This window comes from Cryptomeria japonica, chromosome 9 (assembly GCF_030272615.1).
Source record: "Cryptomeria japonica chromosome 9, Sugi_1.0, whole genome shotgun sequence".
In the NCBI taxonomy this organism is placed as follows: Eukaryota; Viridiplantae; Streptophyta; class Pinopsida; order Cupressales; family Cupressaceae; genus Cryptomeria; species Cryptomeria japonica.
The window spans coordinates 47579471-47595341 of record NC_081413.1 but is presented as its reverse complement, the minus strand read 5'-3'; positions in this window follow the sequence as shown (position 1 = coordinate 47595341).

Genomic DNA, 15871 nt, shown 5'->3' with positions numbered 1-15871 from the left:
ATCTTATAATGTTAGGTGGCAGTCTAATTGGGAAAATAAAATTAAAGACTTATATTTTGTGTTAGGAGCTTGCCCTGGACTTGATATTTAATTATTAGGATGAAGTGGTGTGGAGACCCTCTTTGTCTGGTGCTTTTTTGGTTAGTTCTGTGTATTCTTTGCTTGACTCTGCCCCTCCTTGCCAAGCCCTTTTTGGCTAGAAAGTGATTTGGATGCCCAAACTGAAACCAAAGATTAATCGTTTATGGTGGATAGCAGCTCACAATAGAATCCTTACGCTGGACAATCTTAACAAGAAGGGCCTCCAGTTTCCTAATAGATGCTCTCTATGTTATAAGGAATGTGAAAATATCAATCACTTATTCTTTTAGTGCTCATTTGCTCACGAAGTTTGGTCCATGATTATGCCTCTTACTTTGATTGACTAGGTCTTTCCTGGTAATCTGGTTGAATTTATTGAAACATGGAAAAAAATTCCCTTCAAACATAAAGTTATAAGGGAATTATGGAAGCAAATCCCGCCAATGGTCACTTACGGACTATGGAAAGAAAGAAACAACTGAATTTTCAGGGATTCTTCCAAAATGAGTAAGGAGGTATTTCTATCTATAAAGCATCACATATCTGAAAACATCAATGTTGCCTCTTTTGGAGACTTCAAAAACATGCCCAATCTCCAAGAAGTGTGAATTCAACAACTATAGGGAATAACTCTGAAGCTAACCAATATCAATTGGACTAAAAAGACTAGTAGATCAAATACCATATGGTGCCCCTCTGAGGAAGGTTGGATTAAATGCAACTTTGATGGGTGTTGTAAAGGCAACCCAGGTGAAGCAGGTGCTTGAGCTATTCTTAGAGACCACAAAGGAAGACTCATTGAAGGCTCAGCTAAGAATTCAGGGATCAAATTGAATAATTTTGCAGAAGCCTTGGCTGCGTGGAAGGAGATAATGATGGACAGGGACGTGGGATTCAACAAGGTGATAATTGAAGGAGACCCCAAATTGATAATTGGCGTTCTAAAAGAAGAAGCTATAGGCCCATGGGAGATAAGAACCATAATAAGGGAATGTTTACATACAAATAAGAGATTCAAACAAGCCAAAATCCAATACATTTATCGTGAATGAAACAAGGTTGTCAAACTCATTGCAAATAAAGGGCTAAAGAACCAAGAGTGGATTTGCTAGAAGAGTGACTTAGTCTTGCCTAACATCCACAAAGAAATATCAAATGAAAGAGTATAATAGTAGGTTTTCAAATTGAAATTCGGGTGGAAAATACGAGGAGGAATATGACGCAAGCTATGGATAGGTTGGATTTGAATAAGGAAACCACGTGGTGCTGGTATGTGTTTCTTGGTTATACAAACTGGGTTTCTTCTATGGTTGTCTAGTAATTTTGTGTAGGGTTCCTGTGTGGCGGTGTTGCACTGATTTTGCTATGCTCCTTTGCTACTTCCTTTTGTTGTTTCTTCTATTGTAAGGGTCAGGGGCCCCTCCCTGCTATTCTTATAAAAAAAGTGTAATTTTTAACAAAGAATATTTTTTAAAATGGATTGTTGTCAATTTGACTGACTTATGAGTTTACTATTTTTTAGGTATTGTGTTGTTTGAGATAAATAAATACTTTTAAAATAATAAAATATAGATATCTTAAATAATCTATCTAAAGAAATGTCAAGGGATATCAAAATTATATTTACTACATGGAAAGACATTTAATATCTGTAGGCATTTCTTAGATAGATTATTTAAGATATCTATAGTAGTAATAAATATTAATATTTTGACATGTGGATGGTTGTCAAATTCAAGCTAAAAGGTAAATGGTTTTGTTAACATTAACATACTCATCCCATTACACCCCACCCCTTGATGCCATTATAGAATGCATCTCGGTATTAATCAATATATAGTAAAGAGCCTTTCATTGTGAAGAATTAAAAGAAATATCATTATTAAGGCAATGGTGTCAAAACATGCAACTTAAGGAGCTAAGAGTGGAAAGATAAAACACTAACACACATTATAGTCCTTCATTGAATATTATTCACATTTACAAGGTTGCACATAGTTATGGCTAATAATTTATGATGACCATATATTGAGCACTAATAATACCCTTAATATATAAATTGTACTATAATATTTATATATTTAAATTATATTGTATTGTATTGTATTGTATTGTATTATAATATATTATATTATATTATATGTAAATTTGATATAAATTATGTTATTTATATTGAAGAGGGGAAAACAGATTTGAAGGTCAAATGATCAAAACATAACGAAATAAACATGCAGAATGCTACAATATCATTAAAAGACCATTTCACCTTGCTATTTTACCTTCTCCTTCGGATTGAGCTTGATGAAGTGAAGGCGCCCCTTGATAATGCTCCACTTGATGTGCTCCTTTGATTGCTAGATGTGGATGGCTCTCCAATGTTGTGCACAAATGGAATGGATTTGAAAATGATAAGGATGAGATGATCAAGTTGCCAAGTTGCCAAGATGATTTCCTGGGCTCAAAAGGGCAGCATAAACTTACTGGATTTCAAGATGTTAAGAATGAAGGGATGGAGCCCTAATTTTATAGGAAGAGGAGAGGAAAACGGATGGCTAGGATGAATTCGAGATGAAGGGCTAAGATTTACTTGTGAGCTCACACAAGGTCCAAGAGAGGGCGTGGAGACCAAGAAATATGCCTTAAAGATATTTCATATCTCCACACTCTACAAGATGCATTGGAGGAATTAAAAATTCTCCAAAAACGGATATTATGGGGATTAGAAGAATAAAAAGGAATTAAAAATTCCTTGGGAGAGTGAAATGCCTAGAGGAATGTGAGATTTCGAAAATCTTACATTCATCTAGAAAAAGAGCATTTAAAGCTAGTGGTTGGATGAAAGGACAAAGAGTTGACTTTGTGGCTAATCATGATGATTAGCCATTAACGACTCATTAGGAGGGGGATTAGAGGAAATGCTAGGTGGGATTTATATTTGTAGGAGAATTTGACTAGGAGAGAGAATGAGTGGAGAGAATAAAAAATTAGAAGAATAATGTTAAGTGAGTTTAAGGAGTTTCTAGAAGAATTTATTAGGTTAATGATGAATTAAGAAGATGATTTGTAGGAATCATGTAGGTTAACTAATTAATTGAAATTAATTAGCTAAGAGGAAGATTTGTGAGGATTTGATTTTTTTAGAAGAATAAAGAAAGGGATTGATTTATTAAATAAATAAATCATATGCTATAGTGACAATATTAATTATATTTAATTAATATTGAGAGGAATTTGAATTAACATAATTAATTAATTAATTATGCAAGGAATTAAAAATAATTAAAATAATTATTTTTAAGTGTCTACATATATATTATAATATAATATAGTTTGTTGTATTTATATTTACATTCATGTTATATATTCTACTATATAATAAATAAATGGCTCTTGAAGCTTTTTCTCAATTAGAAACCTTACCAGAGGTTCCTAGCCCATCCAAAACCATGACAAGGTTCCTCGTCCAATAAAGATATCCAATAAGAAAAGAAAATCTTCTTAAAGAAAATTGAACTTTAATACTAAGCCTAATTGAACATTAAACCAAATTGAACTTTTCTACTAAACCTGCTTGAACCCTAACCCTATGTTCACTAAACAGATTGAACCCAAACTTTGAGCCTAATTGAACATTAAATAAAATCTAACCATGAGCTTAAACCAAATTGAATCCTAACCCTAACACTAAAGCAAATTGAACCATGATCATAAACCCAATTGAACACAAACCCTAACACTCAACCAAATTGAATTCTAAAAGTAAACTAAATTGAAACCTAACCCTAAACCTAATTGAAAAATAAACCAAGTTGAACCCTAACCCTAACACTAAACTAAATTGAACCCTAATCCTAACACTAAACTAAATTTGATGCAGTCACAAGAGGAGGGTCCTCAAATAGAATAGTTTGGATGGTGCAAAAAGAGTAACACAATGAAAGCAACAACAAAACATAGAGAAAATGTCAATTCAAACATCTGCAACATCATAGATTCACCATAAACCAACCGACAACATTCGGTGTACATACAAGCTTATAGGCCTAGAACAACCCACATTCCAGATTACAATCCATCTAGACCTCCAAGAGGTATCCAAATTACATAACATGAAATCATCCTCACACAATCTCTCTTTTTTACCTAAGGATCAATTACAACAAAATAAATAGCATTTGGAACACATCTAAGTCGGCCACAAAAGATTGCATTCTCCAAAGATGGGAAAATGAAATGTGTAGGATAGGTCAGACCAAAAATGTGAAGTTCACCTCTACCAAAGACAATAACGAAGTGTGGACCACCAAGGAGGTCGGCCAAGGGCCAAGGAACATCATACGTGGTGCCAATTAGATCCACAAGTCGAGAAATCGCTATGTAGGAGAAGAAATCTCCAACTAGCTATTAAGCTCAAAACTGCTCTGAGAACCAAACAACAACTAATCCGGAAGCAATAACTTGCCGAAAAAGAGTCCAAATGAACTGAAAATTTAGAACAAGGAAAAAGAACACGTCTGGAAGCCAAGAATCTAATCTGCAATGAAAAAGGAACAACTTCTGAAGAATTCTGGAAGTAACACAGATACTTCAACATAGAACGAGAACAAACTGAAAAGCAAATATATTTTTGGTCAATGCAAGATTGCTCATCGACTGGGGATGCTCCTGCATCAGACACCCCAGGTAGAAAAAGATGTTCCATGAGAGGCAACTCATAAACATTGAAAATGATTTAGAATATAAACCCCATGCTCATTTATGATCCAAATGTTTTCTTTGTCTGCAAAGTTCTTCTTTCTTACCCCTTTCGGTAACTCGGCTGAATTTCCCAACGTCTTTTTCTCTTCTCCCCCTTTTCCTTACTTCTTACCTGCACATTGTCTCTTAGTACCACTCTCTTTCCTCTACAAATCTGATCTATTCCTTCCAACAAAACTCATATTATCTTCTACCACAACTCTAACTTCACGGTTATTCGGTACTATCTTGCTAACAAACCCGTCCACAAGATCCTTCTCCAAATCTATGTCATCACCCTATATAACCTCTGCATCATGCTTCTCAACATTATAACTCTTCACAAGACTCAAGTTCTTCACTCCCTTCTCTTTTTCATTCAAAAAAGTCAAAGTAAACTTTTGGCCATCCTTCTCAATGGTGACCAGGTTTCTTCTACAATCATAGATAGCTCCTCTATCATACTACCAAGGTCTACCCAACAAAATATGATAAGCACTCATAGATACCACATCACATAAGACTTCATCTTTGTACAGACCAATATTGAAATTCACCAAGAATTGCTCTCTCACCTCTACTACATGGTCATTTTTCAACCAACTCACCTTGTAAGGACAAGGGTGCGCAAGCCTCTTCAAACCCAAATTTTCTACCATTTCCTCTAATACCAAATTTTCAATACTTCCAATATCCACAATAACCTTGCAACACTTACCTCTTGATTTGCATACAGTCTGGAAAAGATTCTTCCTTTGTGTGGGTTCGGTTTCTTCTCCGCTCTGCTTCACCGAGACTCTTTTAAACATAAAAGATTCTCCCTGCTCCGGTGCTACCATGCTCTCCTCTGCAACCCCAATATCAGATCCTTCACGTGCTATGAAATTCCTCGCCATTCCTTTAGCAGTCCCCAAGGAACACTCATAAGATCTATGTTTGGTTTCTCCAAAGTCAAAACATTTACCCAAAAACTCCATACTAGTATTGTCATTTCCTTTTCTTTGTGTCTTCTAGTTCATTTCCTTACTCTATTTAGATTTTGATTCATCTTTAGTAATCTGCTTCTCCATACTGCCACTCATCTGCCCTCTATTTACTGCATATCTCTCTCTCTTCCCTTAGGTTTATTCTATTGTCTTATTTTAACTTTATCTCCAACCTTCAAAGCATATTGGTAGGCCTCCTCCACTGTAGAAATCTTCAAAATACTCATCTCATCTTGAATGCTAAATTCAAGTCCATTTATGTATCTAGCCACCTTCTCTCTATGTCCAGATCTAATCATCCCCTTGTAGAATTCCTCAATATACTCTTTCACGCTCATGTTTCTTTGTTTAAAGTTCTACGACTTCTTAAACAATTCCATCTCATAGTCTCCTGGAATGAATTTAGCCTTCAACCTTGCAACCATCTGCCTCCATCGGGTAATTTTCATCTCACCATTCTCCAGTCTATCTCTCTACAACTTTGTTGGAATTGTGTTGTCATTGATGTCAACCAGTATAGCATGTTATCGGTATATCAGGACATCTGGTATGGGAAGAATAGTTGACATGTTGGTAGTGTTATCCACTGACAGTGTGGACAGTGAAGCCAATAGGTAAGCATGTTGGAGTAGCAGGCTTACATGTCAGTATTGGGAAGAAAGAACCAATTAGTGAGTATGTATGTTGATGTTGAACAAGCATCATAAAGAAGTGACTGGTAAGTGATAAGAACCAGTAATTGTGTGAAGGGTTAGCAGTATCATTGGTAAGCTAGTGTGATGTCATCTAACAGGACTCCCAATGGTAAATGATGTTGTCCCTGGATGAAGAGAATACTAAAGGAAGAATGTTGCCCGAGGATTGTAAGATAGTTGCATTTGCTCAATAACAAGGAAGTCACACCATTGGCCAATAGATCACATAGACCCTCTTCCACCGGTGATTGGCAAATTGTGAGCCACTGTGTATCCACCTCAATCGACCAGATGATATGTGTGAGCCTCTAGCATGTGAGATCAGAGATGTGCACCTGATCAATAGAGTAAGCAGGTGAGCTACCAGAACAAACAAGTAGTGATGAGTTTGTCACTTTGACAAACCGGCTAAGAGGAGAACCTGTCAAATGAAGAAGAAGGAAAGGTTCAGCTGCAAATAGAGAGTGCAATCGAAATGAAGATGCAGGTTGGTGCAATGACAGTTGAAGACCTCTTGCATGACGATTATCATGCATGTTACCGACATGAAGGCAGATGTAGTGTCCACAGGTAACCAGGGCTACCAATATGCAAGAAAGAGCACAAGTGAAAGGCTCTCATCAGATGAAGATAAGCATGTTGATCTGCAAGGACAATGTCTAGTCAATATGGTACACTGACAACATAGAGATGTGAATCGGTATGTGTGACGATCGGGCTGACAAGATCCATCGACACAAGGAAGGAGAAGGCAAGAAGGTTAACCGATAAGGAAAGATATACCAGTAGGGTTAGAGAACTAGTAGGCAAAGAGGGACTGGTGGTATGATGCACACACTGGTTGTGTGTAATTTGTCAGTGACCAAGCCGGGTCAACTTAGTGAGCTAAGGTGGATTCCAACAAAGGTGCCATGTGGAGTCAAGGTGGTTGACATGCATGCATCGATAGATGGAGTGTGTATTGACAAGGTTGTTACAGAGTCGGTCGACATTAAATGCAGACCTAGTAAATCATGGGAAGTGTTGCAGATGTGTGTGGCTCGAGGAAGGTCGAACATAGGTGATCGATGTAGAATGTCTAGGTGCATAACGAGGTTGGTGATGCAATCTGCTGAACCATTTATGGTGATTGATCAAGTGCCTTGCCAACGGACTATCTGTATTTGCTAAGTTTAACAAACGTGCCTTGGAAGAAAGAAGATATGGTTGGCGATGCATGATTGCTTGCAAGTTGTTTATCTTCATGCAGAATGAGATCTGATTGTATCTAATTGTCCTCGTGATCAGTAGAAGAAACCCTAGCGCGCCAATAGTTTGAAGTTGCGTTTTGGCGAGAATGCTCAGCTATAAGAATGGAGGCAAAAGATCAGATGGATTGATGCTGCCAGAAGGTGTGATGCCAGTTGAATGAAAAGAGTCAATCTAACTGAGAGAGTGAAACAACTGAGCATTTGGATGTGCAACCGGTAAGAGGATTGAAAGTGGTTTAACCTGGAAGGCCAAGGTAACTGGTAAAACTGTCACAAAGCTTAACAGTAGTATAAACCGGTAGGGTTTGCTCCAGTCAGAAGCAGGTAGAGAAGAATAAAGCATGTAGAGAGAGAGAGAGAGAGAGAGAGAGAGAGAGAGTTGAAGGACATCAAGCAAGGCAAAGTACACAATAGGGTTGATCTGGCACTAAGGAAGTCACTGGTAACCAAGTGCAAAGACAGAAAATCGGTTGAGCCAGAATCGGTAAGGTAGCAACAGCAACAACAAGCTACGAAGAGAGTAAGCAAAGATCAGACAAGGAGAAGGCAGTGTGTGAGGAGATGGTAGTGAACCAGTAAGATAGTGGAGTGTGAACCAAAAGAGAGGAGGTAGAGTGGAAGACAGAGAACACTACCGACAAAGCTGAGTAGGAGAGAAACCGGTAGAGAGAGATTCCTTGCAGAGGTTACATAACTCATTTGTAACCAGGATTCAACTATTGTATTATTTTGATATACTGTATTGTTGTCACTGAGTTGGAGCTCGGTGCAGGGGTTGGTGCTCCTTGGGTTGGTGCCCTAAAGCAGGAATGGTACTCCTTGGGTTGGTGCCCTAAACGTTGTAACTGAGTGTTTCATTGTGAGGCTGGATTGGAGCAACTCTTCTCACTGAGGTTTTTCCCATATTGGGTTTTCCTCGTATATATTGGTTTCATGTGATGTGTCTTTGTGTGATTGCATTGTGAAGTCTTGCATTATCTCATCGATAGGTTTACTTGTGTTTGATTTGCTAACCAATACTCTCTCTTAGGATCAAAAGGTGAAATAAGTTTGGGAACCACTGATTCACCCCCCTCTCAATGGTACATTGTGTTCAACAAAATCTTTCCACCATAAAGTAGCATACCATTTCAACTTAGTTTGTGCTAACTGGACCCTCTGTGGGTCTTTAATATCTTCAAACTCAAAGTAGTCCTCCAATTCTTTGATCCACTCTATCAGATCTTTCGTATTCAATGGACCTTAAAAGTTAGAAACCTCCACTTTATGAACCTTACTCACTTGTGCCACCTCTCTAACGAATCTTTCTCCTCTTTCATCTTTCGGTCCTTCAGCCTCTTCGATCTCTAGTTCTTCTCCATCCTCTTCATACTCATCCTTTGATTCTGGATTCCTTTGCAAACCAGCCAACGCGTTTTGGATCTCATTCCCCATCTCATTTATGAAATCCTCCATCTTTTGCTTTACCCTTCAAGGGTTCATCCTTCTTAGGGGCATCTCTTCCTTTGTTCTGGTGCAAATACCTCAGCTAGGCGATCTGACTACAAGTTTCAATTGCCTCTTTGTCAGTGATCTATTGAACACACTTGCAACCTGCCTCAAATCAGTGATTTGATCACCCAAAGGAATGCCTTGAGGTTCACAGCCAGCTTTGATACCACTTGATGTAGTTACACTAGGAGGGTCCTCAAAGAGAATAGTTCAAACTGTGTAGCAAGAGTAACACAACATAAGCAACAACAAAACATAGAGAAGATGTTAAATCAGACATCCACAACATCATAGATTCACCATAAACTAGTCAACAACATTTGGTGTACATACAGGCTTGCAGGCCTAGAATAGCCCACAGTCCAAATTACAATCCATCTGGACCTCCAAGAGGTATCCAAACTACATAAAATGAAATCATCCTCACACAATCTCTTATTTTTTCCTAAGGATCGATTACAACAATATTGTGAGATTTTGCCAAGACCAAGGGCACAATGAAAAGCATAAAAGAGAGACAAAATTATGACAAGAACAGACTGTATTCTCATCAATATGAAAATGATCAACTGGATTAACCAATACAATGAATATGGGCTTGCTTATATAGGCAAGTCCATATGGATATGTGAGCACACAATCATGACATGTGGCTCAATGAGAAACAAGGGTAGTTAAGAAAAAGTAGGGGTAGGTAGGAGAAATAATATAATATTCCACAAGAGGTGGATGACCCATCGAATGTGGAGTGTAACATCAAGATAAGACCACAAAAGGTGGAATTTATCCTACAAGCTACATCCCTATGTGCACACTTCCCTAAGTGTCTCATATCCAAACTATGATGAGATGCATTATCCTAAGTTAACTTAAGTAAAGTGTAATAATATCCATGGTGAATAATTATTTACACCAACAATGTAGAACTGTCGGTCGTGGAATGGTGAACCCAAACTCTGTGAGAATTTGTTGAAGCCAAAGGGTCTCAGTCGCTGCGTTAACAGCCCCTCGATACTCAGCCTCAGTTGAAGAGAGAGCAATAACATGCTGCTTCTTGCTCTGCCAACAAATGGGGCCCAAACCAAGGTGAAAGTTGTAACCTGAAGTAGACTTACGATCATCAAGATCGCCAGCCCAATCGGAGTCTGTGTAACAAGCCAAGCGAAGTCTTGTGCCTATTACATAGTGAATCCCATAATGATGTGTACCCTGGATGTAATTAAGGACATGTTTGGCAGCTTTCCAATGAAGCTCATGTGGTTCCTGCATGAAGCGGGAAACCATGCCAACTGCAAATGAAATATCAGGGCGTGTGTGAGTCAAGTAGATGAGACTACCCACAAGTTGACGATACAATGTGGCATCAACTGGTGGAGAAGAGTACCTAGCCTCAAGCTTGACTCCTGAAAGAAAGGGAGTCAGTGCAGGATTACAATTAGCCATATGAAAGCGTGCAAGTAGATCAAGAGCATACTTGGGCTGTGATAGTGTAATCCCGGAAGGTGACTGTGAAATCTCTATCTCGAGAAAGTAGTGCAAAAGACCCAAGTCATTCATAGCAAATCTGTCATGCAGAGCAGATTTAACCCTACTAATGATGGATGTGGTGCTCCTTGTAATGATCAAATCATCAATATAGAGTACAAGTATCAAATGTGAGTCATCCTATCACAAAATGTAGACATTTGGATCGAAATGACACCCAGTGAACCCTGTTGAGAGAAGAAAGGAATCCATCTTGGCGTACCAAGCCCTGGGGGGCTGCTTAAGGCCATAGAGAGATTTCCTTTGTCTGCAAACCAAGGAAGAATCCTGGATGAAACCCTATGGTTTCTCCATATAAATCTCCTCATCAAGATCCCCATGAAGAAAAGCACTCTTCACATCCATTTGATGTACAACCCAACCATGAGTTGCAACAATAGCAAGTGTCAAGCGAATGGAGTTCATCTTGGCTACGGGCGCAAAGGTCTCAGTATAGTCAACACCTGGAACCTGAGAGAAACCTTTTGCAACAAACTGAGCCTTATACTTATCCACACTACCATTCGCTACAAACTTGGTCCGATAGATCCACTTACATAGAACCGTCTTTCTCCCCTTAGGGAGAGGGACTAACTCCCATGTGTTGTTCCTCATCAAGGAACTATACTCTTCCTCCATAGCTTGGTCCTACTCAGGAACCCCTGATGCTTCCCGAAATGTCTGTGGATCGGAAGTGGTAGCAATGTATGCATGTGGAAGGTCTTGATGTTGTGATTGAGTCCTCCGTGTATCTGAAGGATCCCCAACAAGAGAACCCGCTGACTCAAGTGTATATCAAGCCCAACGAGGTCTAGGTGGAGGTGGAGAAAGAGGCTTATCAATGCAAGTGGACCCTGTGGAGGTGTAACCCTGCAAGTCAGAGTTGAAGGAGTCTCATCATCTGGATCACTGGCATCAATATCCACAAGAGAGGAAGGTGGAGGAGGTAGAGAGGCTAAGCTAGGAGAGATTTCCTCAAAATGAACACTCATCTCAATGAACACCTCATGTGTCTCAAGATCCATCAATCGATATGCCTTAACACCCTCAGGATATCCAACAAAAAGACAAGGCCTACTCTCAGGTTCCAATGCCTTGCGTTTCTGCGGAGGAATGCGAGCCCATGCTAGACACCCAAAGACTCTGAAATGTCTCACAATCGGTTTCCTACTAGCCCAAGCCTCAAAAGGACTAATACCTATCAAAGCTTTGTGAGGAACTCGATTTTGGATGTGTGTGGCACAACTGATAGCCTCTGCCCACAAGGCGGGATCAAGAGAACATGCATGTATCATATAGCTAGCCATTTCTTTGAGAGTTTGATTCTTGCACTCTACAACTCCGTCTTGTTGTGGAGTGTAAGCGAAAGAATGTTGAAGATCAATCCCCTCAAACGTACAAAAATCCTCAAGTATTTTGTTCACATATTCCCTTCCATTATCTATGTGAAGAATCTTGACCACTTTTCCTGATTGCTTCTCCACGTGAGCCTTGAAGTCTAGAAATATGTCAAACACTTCACTCTTATGAATAAGAAAGTAAACCCAAGTGAAGCGGGAGTAGTCATCAATGAAGGTGAGGAAATAATGGACCTTACTAAATGAAAGTGATGGAAATGGACCTGCTACATCACTGTGAACAAGTTGAAGAACTTGCAAAGCTCTCCAAGCTTTCCCCTTATCAAACTTCTCCTCGGGATGCTTTCCCATGGAACATCCTAAACATACACCCTCTGAAAAACCGATTTGAGGTAGACCTGTGACCATGTCTTTAGTGCTAAGCTGTTGAAGATAGCGATAGTTGAGGTCACCAAACCACTCATGCCATAGCTTACTTTCTGAATTTGAATGAGTAAGCAAGGCCCTAGAAGGAGAACTTGGCACAAAGTGGGAGAATGAGTAAAGTATTGAGTTGTCATTGACTTATCCCACTGCTACCAAGGCATCATTATCAAGTTCCTTTACCACAACTGAATCAGGTGTAAACTCAACCTTTTTCACATTCCCATAGTGAGTGATTTAGTAGACAGAGAGAATATTGCTAGACAAGTTAGGAACATAAAGAACATTCTCAAATGTTCCATCATCCATTTCAACTGAACCTTTCCCTTCAACCTCAACTTGTGTATCATCACCTATGTAAATGTGAGGTACCTTTGATGGCTCCAATGAAGAAAATTGCTCCTTTGTAGAACCCATGTGGTAAGAGGCACTGGAGTCAAGTATCCAGTGTTGTGAAGAACCTGTTGTAGCCACAAATGCTTTCCCTTTTCCCTTAGACTTTAAGGAAGAGGAAGGAGTTGAATCCTTCTTGTTGTAGGCGGATGGCAAGTTGATGTTATTTTTCTTAAGAAGATTTATCAACTCATCAACTTGTTTGGTGTGGCATCGCTGCTCATCATGACCATACTTCTTGCAATAAGCACAAGTTGGTTTATTCTTCTTAAGTGGATTCCCCTTCTTGGAAGAGGATTAAAAATCACCTTGTGATAAAGAGGATGATTGTCCTTTTTCTTGTTGTGGCTTTGACTTAGTTTTCTTCTTCTTCTTCTTCTTCTTCTTCTTCTTCTTGGAATCTTTTCATTGACTCCCTTGACTTCCTTGATTAGCCACCAAAGCCTTGGACTTTGAAGACTTGAGAAGCCCCATGTTCAACAACTTAGATTGTTCCAATATCAACATTTCTGTGAAAGCATCAAATGTAGGCATAGTGTAGAAACTCCCCACTGTCAAACGATGAGTTTGGAAACTAGAAACAACTGCTGCATATTCAGGTGCAAGCTTGTCCAACAAGTTGAATATCAACTGAGCATCCTATTTGTCAATTCCAAAATCCTTAAGCTTAGCTATTAGCTCATTTGCTTTGGTGACATAATCTTGGATTGTATCAAAACTCTTGGGATCCAAGTTGGTGAGATAATTGTCAATCTTGTAACCTCTGATTTCATCGACTTGACCATACAATTTCTGAAACATTTCCCAAGCCTCTTTGATTGTAGAACACTTCTCAATGTGAAAAATGAGGTCATCTGATACATACTTACACAAAGTTCCAAGAGTCATGCAATTTTTAGTGATCCATTATAACTGAGCATTAGGATCAGCCTTAGGATCAGGTGGTGCTGCTAGTGTTCCATCTATGTAATGTGTGAGTCCTTTTTCCACTAACTTGCTCCATGTTTTAATTTTCCAAGATGTATAATTATGTGGAGTCAAAGGTGGAAATTTATCAGGACTCACAACAACAAAAATGAAAGAGCATAAGGAAAGAGAGGCACAATCACACAAGACAACCCCCCAAATTCACTCAGTCAAAGAACCCCCCTCAAAATGATGATTTGGCACTTTATACTTAACGTGTGTACAATGGTCCACTTGCAAAAAATGGCAAGGTGGACTTTTGATTTCAACTTTACAACTGCCTCAATGAGGCCAAAGGAGACTCAAACTAATAATGCAAGAGATCTCAACTAAGATCCAAGCAAATTACAAGTACCAAGTAGGCCAAAAAAGACCATTATCTGAAAGTACAATATCCACTCAAAATCTTTGCAAACTGATCATATATTATGAAATTAGACAAAAAATTATGCACTTTAAAAAAGAAACGACACCTAAAAAGGACGTCGTATGAGCCCAAACAAAGCCTTTGAAGTTGCAAAATCGAGGATTCGACAAATACAACTGAGAGAATCCAAAAATTATGAAAATCCTATGTACCAAAATCAGAAAATAAACACACCACTGCGGAGAGCACGAAAAAATAGCCCAAATAAAAAAAATTGCACCCAAAAAGGAGCAAAATTGAGCAAGTTATGAGCCTCCAAAGTTGACCCCAAAAACCAAACTGCTCAATGGAGAGGGGTCTAAAATTTTCAAAAAGATGCTGACGCAGGTTGATGTCAGCAAAGCACTATGTTAAATTTGACAGTCGTCTGACCGTCAAAATGACCGTCGCACCCCTTGGTTGACTGTATGGAAAAGGCTGACGTGGCACTGATTGGGCGGATGACGTGTTAGAGGGTTTTCCATGGGCCAGTGGCCTCCCGCCACATGGCAGGCATGGTACACCAAGGTAAAATTTGACGAGGCCCGATTGCCGGAGCCAAAGCCGGTGGGAGGTTGTCGCAGCAGGGTCGGTAGGGACTGGCAAAGTTGAACAGTCGGTGAGCTTGAGGCGGTTGGCGACAGCGAGGCGCAAGTGAGACCGGAGCTGCAGGTGCTTGCGAGGCCAAAGTGGCGGCATCGACGTCTGCGGGAGGTCCGGTGAGCGCAGCTGCTGGGAAATCACTGGTTGTTGGCAAAAGTGCAGGGTGGCCAAGAATGCAGAGAGGACGCAGCAAACGAGGTTGCATGACGGACGAGGACAACGAGCGAGGTAGTACAGCGAGGGTCAGACTGCAACCTACAGTACGATGAGGGTTTGCGGACACCCACCCTCCCCCCCCCCCAACCCCCCAAAAAAAAAAAATTAAACATTTTTATTTAAAAAAAAAACTTCCCCCTTTTAAAAAAATCCGAAATTTTTCTTCGGCAATAAGATTTTTTTTTTAAACCGTACCGCCCAAATTGGGTAAAATTTTTCTCCACACCCAAAATCCGACTTTCGCCAAAATAGGTCAAATTTATACTCAATTTTTATGGAAACAGCCTCCCGGACGCAATGGTGAGGTCGAAAACACTCTAGGATGCCTCCAAAATGTGCAGTACCTCAAATCAGAAAATAGAAGCCTTCCAAGATGTCTCCCAAAACCAATCAATGAAGCCCCAATGGCTCTGATACCATGTGAGATTTTTCCAAGACCAAGGGCACAATGAAAAGCATAAAAGAGAGACAAAATTATGACAAAAACAGACTGTATTATCATCAATATGCAAATGATCAGCTGGATTAACCAATACAATGAATATGGGTCTGCTTATATAGGCAAGGCCATATGGATATGTGAGCACACAATCATGACATGTGGCTCAATAAGAAACAAGGTTAGGTGAGAAAAAGTAGGGGTAGGTAGGAGAAATAATATAATATTCCACAAGAGGTGGATGACCCACTGAATGTGGATTGTAACAACAAGATAAAACCACAAAAGGTGGAATTTCTCCTA